The following is a 14,202-nucleotide window of genomic DNA, read 5'->3' as shown; positions in this document are numbered from 1 at the left end:
AGTGGGTGGGTGGTAGGGGAGGTGAGGGAAGGAGAGGTGAGGCGAGTGGGGGTCAAGTGGATGGCCAATCACTGAGAGGTGGACAGGAGCCCCAGGAGAGTCTGAACAGCTGAGGGACATGACCCTAGTTCTGATTTGAGAAGATCCTGTGGCTGCGGGCTGAGAAGGGCTCGGCAGGGACAGGAGGAGGCAGCGAGACCGGTGTGGAGTCTGTTCCAGGGGTCCAGGCTGGAGACGGTGGGTCTCGTAGCAGAGGGGATAGCAGGCAGAGTGGCCAGAACTGCTGGTGCACGGGGCTCGGGGAGACGACAGAGCGAGGGAGAACCCCTGCCCCCCACTGTTGCTGGGGCACGACTGCCCTCACGGGGTGGGGAGGGGTCCCGCTCGCCCATCTCCTCAAGGGCCACCAGCACTCCTCGCTCTGCTCTGCTCCCCGTAGGGATCACGGACGACCCGACCCCGAGGCCCAGCAGGTGGGTTTCTCTGGAGCCCTGGCTACAAGGCATGGGCCACTGAGCCTCACATTCGAGTCCCAGCGACGGGGGCGCCTCACTGGGTGGCTCCAGGCAATTGCCATACTTCTCCGGGGCTGTGCGTCCTCTAAGAAATGGGAAACCTGACTGTGGGCCGAGTGCCTCTCGGGGTGAGCCCCATGGCTGACAGAGGAAGGAGGAGCGCGCGGGCCACGTGAATCGTGGGCTCCCACACATGCCAGGGGGCCGTCGGGAGGCCTCGGACCCGGCCCACTGTACTGGGCAGCCGGCAGGCACACCCGGGAAGACAAGCGTGGGCTGTGGCTGTTTCAAGTCTGGGTTTCACCCCTCTTACCAAGTATGTGGCTTTGGGTAAGTTTCTTAAACCTCTTTGTGCCTCAGTTTTCTCATCTGCGGGATGGGAACCTCCCTCAAATCGTTGTAGGAACTGTAGAAGGGAGCACACACGAGTGCTGGATACGCAGGCAGCATTCCGGGTAGGTCAGCTGGGGCAGCAATGACCTTGCAGGGGCTGGTGCTGGGCTCCAGAGCATTAGGCCCCTAAGCCCCAAGCTCCCAAGGCCAGGGCTGGCCTCCCTGCCCCAGCAGGGAAAGACAATGTCTCTCCACCCCGACCCTTCGGCTCTGGCAACCCCCTAACCACTTGACACGGGAACACACACAGCCCTGGTATTCACGGACTCCGGCTCTCCCATTTCCCAGAGGAGGGATCTGAGGCCTGAAGAGGGGCCGTGACCACCCCCATTGCAGGCTCATGCAGCAAGTCAGTGGCTGGGGCAGAACTGGAATCAGCGCCCTGCTTCTCCACCACCCACAGCTCAGGCCTTTCCCAAAGGCGAGCTGGCCTGCAGACCCGCTGACAGAGAGAAAATCATGACTTTGGCAGCTGAGATCGAAGCCAGAGCTGGAAAGCCCTCACTCACCCAGTGAGCCGCGTCCAGGCCCCAAGGAATGACACCCGCCCATCCTGCCTCTCAGGGGCACTCCAGCTCACAGCATACACGCACGTGCCCTCAGCCCCCCAGGCTCTTTGTTGGGCTTGGGCAAAGGGGCACACAGACCAGAGAGGGGAAGAGACGTATCCAAGGTCACACAGCAAGTCCACAGATAGGTTGGGGGCTGCACCAGGATATAAACTCAGGCCCTGGCTGGGAAATGACCCCCCCTTCCCTGTGAGTCTGCAAAAGAGACAGGACTAGGGGGCCTGCCTTTATTGAGTCCATATTGGGGTTCTGCCTGGGATATTTCTTTAACCTTTGGTAAATGTTATGAGGCAGAAACTAAACTGGCACCCCCAATTTACACATGATGCCCAGAGAGGTTCTATAATTTCCTGAGATCACACAGGTAACAAGGAGCTAATAAGTAACAAGAACACAGCCATGACATGTGTGGCAGGCCGTCTGCCGCACCCATGCTCGGCCCGTTCCCAGAGGACCAGCTCAGAGACAGTGCTGGGCACCCGGGCTCCCCAGCCGCGGTGATGGGCACTGCTCACAGAGGCACGGAAGAGCTGTGAACACGGAGCTGATATCATCCCCGCTGCCCCAGCCCCAGGGCCCCTGAGGTGAAGCTCACAGTCTGTGTGGGTTTGGCACCCTGGAGACCAGGGGGAGAAGGAGGGAGATGGACCAGGTGTCACCGGGCCTGCTCCCAGCCTGACCACCACCAGAAACAACACAGATCCACCACAGGGAAATGTTCTCTGCTTCAAAGGCACTCGGTGCCATGCAGCAGGGCGGGGCATGGACTGAACCTCAGGGCCGAGGGGGGGTGGTGGGGCTCGCCCAGTGGCCCCACGGGGTGGGAACCCCATTGCCCAGAGGGCTCTCGTGGCATCCTTAGCTCAGGACTCTCACTCCAGGGGCGGGGAGGGGGGTGAGGACCTGGCCAAGGGGCAGCCTCTGACTACAAAGGCTACAAGGGCAGAGAGGGGCGTGCATTCTCGTTGCCTGTCTGAAGTTCCCAGGGGCAGGGCAGGGCAGGAACGGCTGCCCATTCTGCAGAGCAGGAAACTGAGCTCTGAGGGAGGATAGGATTGCCAGAGGTCTCACAGCTGGAGAGTGGCAACTCTGGGTCTGGGAACATGGCCAAGGTCACCGTGGGGTGGGGAGCGTCCCAGGACCCAGATACATTCTCCCAAACACACCCACCTGCCCATCCCTTCCTCCTGCAGGGATGCCGTGGCCTTGGGTGTTGGCTTGAGGGGAGGCACCAGGCCAAGCTGACTGGGGCTGGCCCAGAGAGATGCAGGGCTGATCGGGGCTCGCTGGAGGACAGAGGGGTCTGCGCCACGGGGCATCCAGGATGACAGGCACCCTGCCGGCTCTGTGTCTGCGGCTCCAGGCCTGTGGCTAAATGACTGGTTGTTCTCTACAGCTGCCCAAGGCTCAGAACCCACATTCTGGGCTGGAGCCCCGGTCCTGTCCTCGGTGGTGAGGTCAAGGACGAGGGTGGGCAGAGCGGGACTGGAATCCTTGCTTTGCCCTTTAATATTGGGTGACCTTGGGCAAGTCACTCAGCATCTCTAAATCCTCATCTCCTTTCTGAACAGGGACTAGTGGCCCCTCCAGCTATTCGCCCACCAGCCCACCACGGGCAGGCTGACCTTGTAGAGCCCTGCGTTGGCCAGAGCACTGACTTACCCACAGGCTACCCGGGGGAGGGGGGTAGACTGCCCAGTGTGGTCTGTGGGCAGGTGGCCATCCGGACGGCATCTCCGTCTCCGGGCCCGAGTTCAGAGCCCCTGTCACATGCTGCTAAGCATGCTCTGGTGGCTGGGAGGGCTTAAGACAAAATGGGTGTGTGGGTCCAGGTGCCACATATGGAAGAGCAGGTCAGGGAATGATGGCTGTTAAAGTCTGAAGGAGGGGGCAATTCCTCAAGGTCATAAGTGGCCAAGTTGGGACTGAAACACGGTCACATGGGACCCACCCAAACTGGGCCTATCCTGTGCCCACTGGCTGAGCTGCCCTGAGCCGGCTCCCGTGGCGCTGGCCTTCCCCACAGGGGCTGTTCTTATTCCCATTTTACAGATGGGCCAAACCGTGCCTGGTCCTACGGGCCAGGGGCCCTGTCTCAGGCCCTGCACAGGCAGGGGGCGGCCTCAGACCCAGCTCCCAGGCTCACTGGGGAGAAACGGCTTCGCCCCGACTCGAGATCCACCCAGGAAAGCATCTCCTTAGGCGACCCTAGGAACAGGCCCCTCGCCCTCCCCTGGCGGACGGTACCGGCTCGGGAGCTAGGCAAATATTTACTGCGCTGGTTTATCCAAACCAGGCTGGCCGCCCCGCCTCCCACATTCCTGGAATACATGTTTGCTGACCTCATCAAGCTGGGGGGTTGGGGGAGAGGAAGCCAGACCATGGGGAAGGGCCAGACTGAGGGTCCTGGGCCTTGGTAGAAGCCGTGGAAACTGGGGGCCTGCTGGCCAGGAGGAAAAAGGGCAGCTTCGAACTGTTCCTCTGACCAAACCCTGACCAGGGGAGGCCCCAGGCAGATCTTGTAGCACAGGACTGGGCCAGAGCACAGACCTAGCCACAGGCCACCGGGGGAGGGGGCTGGACTACCCCAGCGCCCCCTCTGAGCCTGCAGTTGAGGGCTCCAGCACCAGGCCTCCAGCTCCTCACCCCTGCTGCCAGTCACCCGCCCCAACACACGCACATGCACACCTGTTGGACCTGTGGAGTGAGAAACTCAGCCTGCCATAAACACGCAGATTCTCCAGTCTGCTAGGCTCCCCCCTTTTTTTTTTAAAGATTTCATTTATTTATTTGAGAGACAGACAGTGAGCGAGAGAGAGAGCAGGAAGGAGGGGGAGGCTGATGCACAGGGAGAAGCAGACTCCCCCGCTGAGCAGGGAGCCCTATGTGGGGCTCGATCCCGGGACTCTAGGATCATGACCTGAGCCAAAGGCAGACGCTTCACCGACTGAGCCACCCAGGTGCCCCTGTTAGGGCCCTTCCTCAGCAACCCAGAAGCCCTGGCTGCCCCACTCCATCCTCACCATAATCCTGTCACCAGGGAGCCGTAAGGTCCAGCTTATAGCTGAGGAAATGCTCAGCAGAGACCAGAGGTCACGAAGCTGAAAATGGTAGATAACGGGCACTGTCTCGCCCCAACCATACTTTCAACATCTCTGCCCGTCGGAACCCCTTCCTTCGATGCCCAGTGGATCACCTCTACCACACTGCCCTCCCTGATCATCCCCCAAGTGATCGTTCCATTCCTGAACTTCCAGACATTTTGATGCTGTTTCTTTCCTTCTCCTTGCATAATTAAAATCCAGTGCCTGGTCATCTCTTTGGTTGTGAGACCCTTGTCCACTCACTCAAGGTATAGCAGAGTTGAGCCCGGAGGCTCGGGGGGCCCGAGTGCTCAGGGTTAACACTGAAATCCTGAGGCTTTTCACCAAAGAGCAGTAGCTGCAGGTGTCCTTAAGGAACAGATAAGAAAGCAGACCTAGTAGGTGGTTGTTTGGGGTCTGGGGAACTCCTGAGTAGGGCTATCCGAGAATCCCGAACTACCTTAGGTTCAATAATCCTGTCTGTCTTCGCTTCCTCTGAGAGTATTCCGAGCTGTTCTGACAGCCTGCCCACACCCAGGCCCAGGGAAGCCCAGCCCAGGCCCCTGGGCTTCCCGCCTCCTTCTCTCCAGTGTGGAATCTTGGCAAGTAGTGGTGGGGAAGGGCAGGCCAGTGTCATCACTAACCGGCAGGGACTCAGGCATGAAGTGTAGGCCTGGCAAGTCTGCTGCGGGCCCCTGACAGATGCCTCCAGGTGGGGACAGCTCTGGTGCCAGGAGCCCAGAGCAAACCTGGGGACACTCCCGGCACTGGGGGGGGGGACCCAAAGAGCAGAAGCTGGAGAACGGGAGGGCTCCCAGAACTGCCCTCTCCACCCTCATAACATCTGAGACTGGTTTCCCCTTAATGAAAATGGAGAAATGACTTCGGGGGGTTGTTCCTTCATTCCATCCATCCATCCATCTCTCCATCCATCTCTCCATCCATCCATCCATCCATCCATCCATCCAACCATCCACCTCTCCATCCATTCATCCATCCATCCATCTCTCCATCCATCCATCCATTCACCCATTTCCTTCTATTAACAACTAGTGACAGTGTCTACCATCTGTTGGAGGAGGACGAGAAGGAGCAGAGTTGGGGTGGTAGGTAGGGAGAGGGAAGGCAGGGTCAAAGGCTGACAACTGCCAGCCTGTATGCTTCCCAAGGGTGTTTGCACAGCGTCTAATTTGAGGCAGGCAAGACCCAGAAAGATGGAAAATTCTAGGACAGAGTGTGGGTGGGTGTGCCCACCTTGGCCTGGCAACAAAACAGAAGGCCTGGGGCATCATCCTTTTGGGCAGTATCTCAGGTAGGAGGGCAAAAGCCCAGAAGCTTGGTGGGAGGAAAGTTTGGGGCTGAAGAGAGAATTGTAGGTAGCATCAGTGAGTGGGGGCACTAGCATCCCTGGCCACATACAGACACATCCCCGGGGGCTCTTCCAAAGCCTCACCCAGGGCCCAAGTCTGATTTGCTGTGTTTTCCAGGGCAAGCTGGAGCGGCACCTCCTCCAGAGAGGCCTCGCAGAGCCAGAATGTCCTCACTAGCAGTGTGTGTGGCCCAGGCCCCAAGGGACAGCGTTCACTCATCCGGCCCCTCAGAGGGGCTCAGGCTCACAGTGTACACAGGTGGGCCTCACCCCACCAAGCCCCCCAGCCCCTTGGTGTTGGGCTTGTGCAAAGGGGCAAGGGTCTTCCCTCTCTTTGAGGCATCAAATAAATAATTTCTCCTCTAATCAAGGGGCAAGGACACAACATAGCCTGAGGGTACAGGGCGCAGCTCTGGGCTCTGACATAGCTGACAAGGGTCCTCAGCTCTGCTACTTCCTGAGCTGTGGCACTGGGCAAGAGACAGCCTCCCTGGGCTTTGGTTTCCTCATCTGTAAAATGGGGATGATAGGAGTCCCTCCTGTCAGAGTTGTAAGGCCTCAACAAGATGATGCCAGTTCCACGCGTGCATGGGAAATGCTCCGTAAACAGGGACGGTCATTATTATCGCTGGCTTTGGTTTGCTGCCAAGCACAGATTTGGGGTCTTGCCTGGGGAAAGACATCGGCTCTCTTACCACACAAGGAGAAAGACCCAGGACTCTGTGAGGATGAATCCTGGCTTCAGGCCCCTCCTAGGGCTGACTCAGGAGCAGGTCCAGTGGATTTGTTCCCCAGAGATGGCCTTCCCGAGGGCCACCTGCTCCCAATTCCTTTCCATACCATGGCCAAAGGTGCTGGGGACCCTCTAGGAGTCAGCTCTGTCCCAGGTACTCCTACACCTGCCCTCCCATCAGCCCCTTCAGGGTGGGCATAGCCTCTCCCTTGCCAGGAACTACGGTCTTGCCTAGAGGGACACCCAGTTGGGCTTGGCCAACCCATTGTCACTCCCAATGCTGAGGATCTAAATTGAATTTTCCGTCAATGGCCCCCTCTTGGGGACTTTGTCTCTTGCCTCTGCCCACTCTGCTTGGGGTGGCTGGCACCCGTCACCTGGTCCTGCACTGCCCATCTGAGGGGAGCCCTGGGGGAATACCCCTTATCTCCATCCCTAGGACGCCCCAAGCCCAATTCTTCTACAGCACTAGTGGAAGCTGGCAGAGGCTCTCAGAAGAGTCCTTGGAAGTCCTTAGTTTAAGCCTGCCAGCTTACTGGGGAGGGGACATAAGTCCAAAGAGGAACAAGGGTGGGCCCAAGACCAAGATGAGAACCAAAGAGAGAGTCAGTTCTGGTGTTGAGCCTGGACCAAGGAGCTAAGGACTCACAAGCAAGTCACCTGTCCCCCAGGTCTCAGTCTCCTTATCTGGGCTAACACCGGCTGAAGGATTAGCTGAGCTGACATTTCATCCATGCTTGGCACAGGGCTGGGCAGCTCCATGGGCAGCCTGGACTCCAAGCCCTGTGCTCCCTCCACTTGAGGAGGTGGGCGGGAAGGTCGAGAGGCTGAAGGGCCCAGGGACTCCCTGTGGTACCTGCATGCCGTCTAGCCCCAAGCATTCCTGGTGACCCCTCTCCTGGGCCAGGGCCAGCCCCCGGCAGTCACATCCCCCCAAACAGGCATCCCCCTGGGATTCTGGCCACGTGGGGGCCAGGCCAGTCTGAGGTGGTGGCCAAGGCCCAGATTTACAAATGCTGGACAAAGGAAAGCCCTGTTCTTGCTGGCAGGAGGTAACGGGTTTGAGCTGAGGCACTAATGTCACCCAGGCCTAGATGAAATCCTGGTTCTGCTGCTTGCAAGCCACATGGCCTTAGCCTAGTCCCTGTACCTACCCCTGCCTCAGTTTACTCAATGGTATAATGGGGAGGGAGGAGGTCTAACTGGGGTAAATGCGTGGCTCAACTCCTGGCCCTCGGAGGAGCCAGGCCACAGGGGCTCTTGCTATTTGTAGGATGGCCAGTCCTCCCGTCAAGGGCCGCCCAGTGGTGGTCTGCAGGGTTGCTGCTGGGAAGGCTGGGGAGGGAGGTTGAAAGGTGTGTTAATCATTACGCTTCTCTGCAGCCCATCCCAAGATGCTCACCCATGCAGTTGCCTAGGGAAGCTTGAATGTCTCCCCCCGACCCTCTTCGAATGGAAGTGGGTTCCGACCCTGCCTTTGCCCTTTTACCCTCCGTGACCTGGGCCAGTGCCTCCCCATCCCATGAGGTCCCATCCTCCATCTGTAAAGCAAGAGGATGATGTCTGCCTAATCCCCAGGGTTGCTGGAGGGATTCTGGGAGATGGAGGATGTGGCCAGGCCAGGTGACATGCTGTGAGGAGGCTCCCGTTCTGTCCCATACACTGACGACCTTGGCTGACCCTACCGTCCTGGGCAGCCCTGGAGCCCAGCCCTGTGGGAGCCATCACACACCCAGAGTGCATCCCAGGGCCCCACCAGGAGGTACGAGGACCTCTGTAGCTGCTTCCCAGCTGAAGCGTCAGGACTAGCCTAGGGTGGCCTCCTTCTCCCTGGAGTCTGGGGTCTCCCTGCATTCTTCCAGATGGAGGGGCTCCCACAGCCCAGCCACTTCAAGGGATTTGGAAGGGAGCCACCTCTTACGTGCCCATCAATCTTTGGGACAGAAGCTGACCTCTGGGACTGGACCCTTGGACAGACTGACAAGAGGGGCTGAGGCCAGCCCCCATGATGGGTGTCTTCTTCCCACTGCCCACAGCACCCAGCACTGGCCCCTGGAATGTTTGCCGGACGCATGAAGGAGCAGTGAGGGGAGGCGCAGGGTGAATATGGCTTTAGGTCAGAGAACAGAGCAGCTGACCCCTTGCACAGCGCCTGCCACATCCAGCCCAGGCGTGGCTCTATCGGACACTGAGCACTGGTCACCCCATTTAGTCCCCACAGCGATTCTACAGAGTGGTCCTGGCATGCCCACTTCACAGATGAGGAAGCCGAAGCTTGGAGACACGAAGTCAGCGGCTCACGGTGTTAGAAAGTGGCGTAGCTAGATTCAGCGCAGGCTCCGAGCTCCGGAATCCACAGGCGGGCCCACGGCGTGGACAGTGCAGCCCACCACAGGCCGCCCGAGCACGGGTGCCCAACCAAGCTCTGCCCCAGGAATGTGACTGAACCAGGCTGGGGTATGCTGTTTTTCAAAGCTGCCCTAGATCTCCCGTGCAGCGGGGGCTGAGAGCCTCTGGCCAGCCCCACCCTCACTCTTCAATCCGGGGAAAATGTGGCTCAAGGAGGGAGGGGACATGCCTAGGATCACTGTCTGAGTGTTGCCGGAGCCTGGGACCTGGAGGCCAGGTGCCCTGACTTCTCCGACTGGGCTCCGAGCTCTCGGAAACAGAGCAGTGTCAGCCCAGCCAAGCAGCCCATAGGCACAGACCTGGGTGGGAGAGAGGAGGCAGAAGGTGCAGGGAGGCCAGAACAGCGCGCAGCCAGATGACACATGGGCCCAGCAATTCCTGACTCATGGCCACCCATCCTGTGACTCCACCCACTGCCAATGTCCCCACCCTGGCTCACACCCCACAGCCCACTGCAACCTCCAGGCCCCTCTTGTTTAGGACCAGAAGGCCACCGAGGGAGGAAGGAGCAGAGGGGCCCCACCCAGGGCTGGGTGGGAAACCCAGACCAGCCCCGGGAGCGGGGACACGGACTCTGGGACGTGCAGAGGAAGACGCATTAGCGCCGATGCCCTGCCCCTCCCTGCAGTGCCCTGCGGACTTCCAGCCTGTGATGGCTAGCGCCCTGGGGACCATGGACCCGGTTTATAGGAGGAAAACTGAGGCCTGCCAAGCCATCCACTTGGGTCAACCTTCTTAGCCACAAGACTCCTTTTGCATCAGAGCCTCATACCTGGATGAACACGTCAGGTTTCCCCGCTGCCACTTCCTCTCCCCGACAATGCGTTACTCCTCTGTCCAAGAGCCTTCCATGGCTCCCCATTGTCTATGAGGCTCAGTTCTACCTCTTCAGCCTCTTATTCAAGACCTCAGCCTACCTCTGACCCGTAACCTTTCCCTAAACATGTCTGGGTCTCCCACCTCTGCACCCCTGCCCACATTAATCCTGCTGCCAGGAATGTCCCTGGTGCTAGAGGCCTGATGTGCTGGGGAAGAAATGAACACCCACTGAGGGGCTGTGGGGGCTCGGACACTGTGCTCCCAGAATATCAAGGACTCCTCACAGCTGGCTCTGAAAGGCCCATGTGGCAGATGCTGAGGCTCAGGGGGCGAGGTGTCCAAGGCCCCTGGGGCTGAGCTGTGACCATACCACAGGGAGGGGCAGGGCCCCACAGACCTTCCCGGTTGCTGACAAGCTCTCGGCTGGTCCACAAGCTCAGTGTAGCCCTATCTGATTTCACAGCAACTCGGATCTGCTCACTTGGTGTCCTGACCCTCCCTCTGCCCCGCTTTGGGAGCAGGTGATACCCCAGGGTGTACCCCCTGCTGATGCTGAGCTGGGTGTAGGCTGTGGGCACCTGGCTTGGGGAGGGGGCCGTGGGCCCGAGAAACAGGGCAGTGCAGTGGCCAAGGGTACTGACTCCGGGCCCGGCTGCCCAGTTCAAATCCCAGCAGGTTGGTTCACCTCTCTGTGCCTCAGTTTTCTCCCCAGGAAATGGGGGTAAGGGGAGCAGTGAACTCATAGCGACGGGGGATATGCATGTCTGTCGACAGGCCATTAAAGCAGCGCCTCCACAGAGGACCACAGAAGCCCTCAGAGCTCACAGTACCATTACCTCGGGTCTCCCCGAGCGCCTTAGGCTCACCATCACAACTGAAGGAAAACCAAAGGCCTCTGAGCACCTGCCAGGAGGGAGGAGGAAGACAGGAGATTGGCAGCACAACCTGCCCCTCGGCACTGCCCCCGTCCTGGCTTCTGGCCCCCAGGCCCACTAACCTAGCCCTCCTGCCTGATCACTGTAGGGTTCTGCAGAGACCCCAGTATGCGCCATCACTCAGCTCCTGGGAGAAGGGAGAAAGGCAGGCTCCTTCCTGGGTGCAGATACCCAGCTTTGCCCCTGTGCTGTTGCCCTAGGCCTGGGATGACGCAGAGAGGGGCCATGCCAGCATCAGCACCCCCATCAGCCAGAGGGCCACGAGCAGCCACCCATGCGTCTCCCCCTGCCTGGGGCTCAGCACAGACAGGGTGCCCTGGCTGGGCTGGAGACCAATGTCTGGGACGCATGATGGAGGCTCCGGGGCAGTTAATCCCAAACCTGGTTGTCCTTATAGGGTACAAATTTATCCTACCCCCAAATCCTTTCTCATGGGATGCTCTCAGCTGCGCAGAGCTGCTGCTTCTCCCTTTTCTTTCTACAGCTGAGGCCCAGAGTGGTGGAGTGGCTTGCCCAAGTGCACCAGCAAGCTCGTGGTGGATCCTAGACCACGAAGCCTGGTCTCTGGGCTCCCAGGCCTAACCCTACTATGAGGTTTCTCTTGCCAGTCCCTAAAGGTGACCAACTGTCTGGGAGAAGATAAGTCATCAGCATGTGTGGGGTGAGGCATGGGCGTGGGCCCGAAGCTTCCACCCGTGGGAGGACCTAGGAGGGGATCAGTGCAGGTCAGAGGCAGGGCAGCCTGAGAGCCTGAGGTCCGGCTTCCTTTCTCAAGAGGGTATGATTCCTGGCAGCAGCTCCCACGGGAAATAGTAGAAGCGCCACCCGCGGGAAACATGGGGTGGGACAAAGGGGGTGCCGGGCAGGGTTTCCTGTCGGGTGGGTGACCTGTGTGCCTGTGGCCCTGGGGCCAGGCCAGGGTTGGGCTTTGCCTCATCCCTGGCTCAGACCCAGACCACCCTGAGTCCCATCCTCCAGGCCTTCCCCGGCTTCCTGTCCCACTGGCCGCACCCGGCCCGGGAGAGAGGCAGGGCCCTGGGGCCGGGGGGGGGTGGGGTGGGGTGGGGGTGGGCTCCTCACAAGCGCTCAGGTTTTCTGGGGTGAGAGCGGGCAGACTGCCCTGGCCTGCTCGGTGGCCTCTGGCCTCTGACCTCTAGACCTCCAGCTACTTGTTTTCTAGCAAAAGGACTCCACAAAAGCAGCAGTGGGCTTTCTATCCAGCAGTGCACAACTCCAGGCGCAGCTGAGCGGGGCCGCAGGAATCAGGCCCTCCCGGGGGACCTCGAATCACCGCCTTCCCCCACTCGGGGCAGAGGGGTAGTGTCACTTTTGAGGAGCCATGAGGGAGGGATGAGGACAAGGGGAGAAGCTGAAGAGGGGACAGCTGCCAGGCCTCAGAGGCAGAACTTCCTGGTGCTGAAAGATGAGGGGGGGAGCAGAGCCCCTTCTGCAGAAGGTGCAGCACCCCTGCTGGGCAGTGCAGCCCCCACCCCGGAACAGCACCATGTCCGACCCTGGCACGGACCCAGGGTGCGAGCCCTTCATCCCACTCCTGGCCTTGCACGCCTGCATCCTGACACGTGTCAGGGGTCGGGGGGAGGAGGGGGGCTGGAGGTTTGGCCCAGGGCTGTGGGGCCACCCATGGCCTCCGGGTGAACCCAACCTATTCCCTGTTCCTCAGGAGCCAGAAACTCACCTGTCCGTAAGCGGGGATGTGGTGGGAGCGTCGAGGTTGGTGGCCTGGCCCAGGGAGGGGGAAAAGGCTTGAACAAAGGCCCTCAGCCACCCAACCCTGCTCCTCCTGGTTTCCTAGGGCACAGGCTTTGGGAAGCCCCAGCACCCCAGGTCTCTCTCAAGACTGCTGGGCAAACAGGCGCCTCAGAAAGCAAACAGGCCAGAATGTCCAGAAGACTCCTCCAGCCTGCCGCAGACCCACCAGGGACAAAGGCCTCTCATAGCTCAGTGTTGGGGAGGAGCACAGAGGGGAGGTGGTTTGGGTCTGACTGGGGCTGGGCCCTGCCTGAGATCACCCCAGGGAAGGGACAGAGCTGGGAGCCAGGTTTCCCATGTGCACCGCGGGCAGCCTAAGAACCTCCCTGGGGGCCATGCTGGGATGGGTCTGATCCCAAGGGCAGGGGCTCACTTTGGCCACACCCTGGCTGCCCAGTGCACGGCACTGATGACTTATCCATATCATTGCAATCAAACAGGCCCTGATGGGGCCAGCTGTGGGCCCAGATTGATGCTCTGCCTGGAAGGACTCTGTTGGGGATGCCGAAAGCCTAAGGCCTGTGGTCTGAGGTGAGCAGGGTGGAAGACAGAAGCCAGACTCCAGCCTGGTGGGTAGCAAGGGACAGGTTACCAGGAAGAGTTACTAAGACAGCCATGGGGCAATAGTGAGTTTCCTGACCTTGGGGGCATGCAAGCTAAGGCTGGGGACACACTGCCCGAGGGCATTCTGGGACTCTTGCCTAGTACCTTCATAACCACCCCTGTCCAGGATCCATATTCAGTTGTGGGTGGCAGGATGGTTGGCCCGTGTCACCAGCTCACCCGTTGGCCCCCCACTTCTATCCCTTTCTTGAATTGGAGTATCCCAGCTATAAGAAAACAGCCTTGGGCTCATGAGCCTGTGGGACTCTTCCAGGCTGAATACCCCAAATCCTATCGCAACAGAAGCAAGGTCTGACAATGCTCTGTGTGGCCCGGGTGCCAGCCCTCTGGGCCTCTCATGCTGGGCACCTGGTGGGTTTAGCCGTCAGCCCATCTGGGGAAAGTATGCCTAAGCTTGCCCAGAGCCCAGGGTAGCCTGCGGGGTCAGTCGCACCCTGATGGGCATCCAATAGCTGCCTTCCTCCTGGGCTTCAGCTTAGCCTGGATCCTTGGTCCACCCTGAGATGTTGCCTGATGCCGGCTTGGCAGGGAGCATCTCTGGGCCAGGGATGGTCTTGTAGTGAGCCCAGGCCTGGCACAGACTTGGCTGCCAGGAAATGTTTATCGAAAGAAGGAGAAAGAGAAGGAGCAGGGAGGAAGGAGGCAAACAGGCACATGAACCCAGGTGGGCTCTCAGAATCACGGTCCCCATGGGCCCCCACAGGCCCCCACAGGTCCCCACAGCCTTCCTCCTCCTCCAGGTCCCAGCGGGACTGTGTCTTCTATAGCTAAGACACGCTGAGCCAGCTGGGTAAACCTGGAGGAGGCCCACTTCCCCTGGGGCTCTCCACCCAGGGTGCTTCAGAGAAGGCCCTGAAGTCCCCAGGGTTCAGGGCCTCTGCACTCTGCCTACATCTGCTCTGGCTCCCAGCACTGCAGAGGAAGGGGACCCTCCCCCCACCTGCTCAGTCTGTGAGACACTAGGCACTATCTCTGTACCTTGC

At 59.8% G+C, this 14,202-nt stretch overlaps 1 protein-coding gene across 1 annotated transcript in view; it reads right to left on the bottom strand.

Annotated features, from left to right (window-relative positions):
• Positions 1-14,202, bottom strand: part of ZMIZ1 (zinc finger MIZ-type containing 1) — a 187,560-nt gene that overhangs the window by 147,198 nt on the left and 26,160 nt on the right. The gene's annotated exons all lie outside the window — the stretch shown is intronic.

The sequence above is a fragment of the Neomonachus schauinslandi genome, chromosome 6 (assembly GCF_002201575.2).
Source record: "Neomonachus schauinslandi chromosome 6, ASM220157v2, whole genome shotgun sequence".
Taxonomy (NCBI): domain Eukaryota; kingdom Metazoa; phylum Chordata; class Mammalia; order Carnivora; family Phocidae; genus Neomonachus; species Neomonachus schauinslandi.
The sequence above is the reverse complement of the archived record's forward strand: the minus strand, read 5'-3'. Positions and strand labels throughout refer to the sequence as shown.